The 3237-nt window shown below is 36.6% G+C and overlaps 1 non-coding gene across 1 annotated transcript; it reads left to right on the top strand.

The window, feature by feature from the left end:
• The first annotated feature begins 607 nt into the window (after nucleotides 1–607).
• LOC114680036 (small nucleolar RNA SNORD11) lies at nucleotides 608–687 on the top strand. The gene has a single exon (XR_003732111.1). It is a non-coding gene; the product is annotated as a small nucleolar RNA SNORD11 (small nucleolar RNA).
• Nucleotides 688–3237: the final 2550 nt, after the last annotated feature.

The following is a 3237-nucleotide window of genomic DNA, read 5'->3' as shown; positions in this document are numbered from 1 at the left end:
TACATGCATGCAATTGTTCATTGCAGCACTATTCACAATAGCAAAGTCATGGAATCTAACTAGGTGCCCTTCAACAGTGAACTGGATAAAGAAAATATAGTACATATACACCATGGAATACTATGCAGGGCTAGAAAAAGAATGAATTTTTGTCCTTTGGAGCAACATGGATGCAGCTGGAGGCCATTATCCTAAGCAAATTAATGCAGGAACAGAAACTCAAATACCACAGGTTCTCACTTACAATGAGAGCTAGCCATAAGTATTCATGGACATAAATATAGCAACACTAAATATAGGGACTCATAGAAGGGGGAGGGAGGGAAGGGTTAAAAAACTCACTGTTGGGTACTATGCTCAGTACCTGGGTGACAGGATCATTCACACCCCTAACCTCAGTATCATGCAATATACCCATATACCGAACCTGCATATGTACCCCCTGAATCCAAAAGAAAAAAATAAAAATAAATAACCAATGAATGTATTATGAAGAAGAGAAATTCACTTTCTTTGGCTAGAAATTAGTAATGGAACTAATAATAAATATCTGAACTTGTACACTTTATCTCACACGCAATAAGATTGGCTCTTAAGAATAGGGTCCTGATTCAACTATGATTTTTATTTGCCTGATTTCCTTTTGGATAATGAAGGCATCTTTAGTCATCATCTCTTCTGAGACATTTGTGTAAAAAAAATTTTAACAAAAGAACAATGGAAACCTGAAGGCCCGGCATGGTAGCTCATTCCTGAAATCCCAGTGCTTTGGAAGGCTGAGACAGGAGGATCACTTGAGGTCAGGAGTTCAAGACCAGTCTGGGCAATACAACAAGACCTCGTCTCTGCAAAACTAAAAAATAAAAACTATCCAAGTGTGGTAGCACACATCTTTAGTCCCAGCTACTTGGAAAGTTGAAGCAGGAGGCTTGCTTGAGCCCAGGGCTTTGAGGGGTGACCTGAGACAGGATTAATGGCATCAAACTGAATATAACCTGTTTGGAAAACAGAACGTTTTAGCATTTCCTCTCACTTTATACTTTACCACAATTAGAGGATGCAAGTTGGGAAATCTGCATTATAGTTTCCCTGGAGAAGCAAAAGCATATAAAGAATGAAACAATTTACATAGCGAGATGATTAGAAGAGTAAGAAAACCATGCAGAAGCCTTGAAGTATCAGAGCTACATCTTCGCAAAATGGCATTAGACTCCAAGAAAATCTTCAGGCTTAATTTCACCCAATATCAGGTAAAACCAAAATTATTTTAAACAGTGGTTAAGATTAACATTTGGGTGTCTTTATTTTGTTCTAGTCTTTCCCCCGGAACAGTATCACTATTCATTATAAATTGGTTCATGGATATAACTTGTCATTTTAACACGTAGTTTTTTGTTGTGTTTATAAAATTTGAAAGTATGAGGAAGTGTGGGTTCTAACACCAGTCTCAGTTAACTGTGGTGATAACCATATCCATTCAGCTGGACCATGAAGTGTTGTAAAGCTATCACTATGCACCTGTTGATAATTTATCCGAATTACAGATGCACCTTGTGGGAAGAGGAAAAAGTATCTATATTTATTTGCTCGGCAAACCCAAAACTCAGAAGAAATACCAATAGTCCTTACAGAAATGCTATGGCTGTATGTCTAGCATGATACTATAAACAAATAGGGGATTACCTAAGGCCCCCATAGCCAACAGGACTGTGAGAAATAAATTTAGAGATGCGATTACATGGCTGACTTGGATCCTCTAGGGAACATACAACAACTCTCATATAATTATGCAGTGAGACTTTGAGTGGTAGCTATGGAATAACTAGTACTTCCATTTTCAACATTTGACTATTTTAAACCAGCTTTCTCTGATACCAAATGCCTGAAGGGTTCCATAAAAACGTTTAACATATTTTAAATGCAGTAGCTTTACAAATACTTGGTAATTTAAATGATAAACTTCAGATACCCTTCATAACTCCTTCACGGCTCTGAATTCCATATTACATCTGTTTTTGTTTTAGATATCATCTGAAATTTAAAGACACTTTCATCACGTTTGAAGTAAAATGATTAATGAAATGTACACTAACAATATTCTCTGAGACATTTCTAACCAGTCATCAAGGATGGCATACAACATGTTTCTTAAAAGTGGTATGATAGCATATTATTCTAAATTTGGTTACTCCCAGAAAGTCTAAAGGAACATTACCAAGGGATATAGCTCAATGATTATGCAGCCTCAAGTAAATGAATAATTTAGTTATGATTTAACCCAATAAAATCACTGTCCTAAATTACCATATACTATGTGGCTTTTCTACCAAAAAGTTCTAAGGTGCATGGGACAAGTGTGAAGAGGCAGTCTTATGTACAGCATATTGTCCCAGACTTCTCAGCCCAATTCGCCCCCAAATTCAGTACTTCACTCTGATGAAGTATACTGAATCCAATATATTGACATCCTCCTTTTAAAAATCCCCATAACTTAATATCAATAAGCACATATGATGAGTTATGAGATAGCAATCTAGCAATTCCAAGGCCATGTTCTTATAGCAAGCTACGCGTATTTCTGATACTGATACTCTTGTGTTTTGCATGCTTGACCTTGTGCAGTAACTCTTTTACACAAGGTCAAACACCTCACTATGTTGTTTCAAAAGAAGAATCCATGAGACAAATCGGGCAAAAATTTGTTGGAGGAAACAAACAGAAGCAGAGTCTGAGAATGGTCTGAATGGAGGAGTCATGGTTGGAGTCAGAGAGCAATGAGAAAACCCAGAGATCATGAAAAGGACTGTGCCTACCCTGATCTAAATAAAAAGAGGTTTCCTGACTTTTAAGAAAATCTGCATTTTTAGCACCATTATTTTATCCACATAATACTACATCCTAGATTCTTAAGGAGGAATGAACAATACCCCTCTCCCAATTTTCCTATCTGTATAACTCACCAACTTGACCTTATTACATAATATACATCAAGGTATTATTTTTTTCAAACAGTAAATTATTGATCCAGTGATCAAAAGAAGTTCCTAAAAGAGTTTAACATTCGCCCAAGGAGTAACTTGTTATACTGGAGAACCGTGGAAGAACATTCTAAATCAGTGTGACTTACAGAAATACATATTTTGTATATTACATGAGCTGAAAGCACCACGCTGGCAATTCGCAGAAGCTGTCTTTATAAACAAAGTGAAGTGTCTCCAATCAATTCCTGCTAATGCA

This window comes from Macaca mulatta, chromosome 7 (assembly GCF_049350105.2).
Source record: "Macaca mulatta isolate MMU2019108-1 chromosome 7, T2T-MMU8v2.0, whole genome shotgun sequence".
NCBI classification, from domain to species: domain Eukaryota; kingdom Metazoa; phylum Chordata; class Mammalia; order Primates; family Cercopithecidae; genus Macaca; species Macaca mulatta.
Note: the sequence above shows the minus strand (reverse complement) of the source record. Positions and strands in the feature narration are given on the sequence as shown.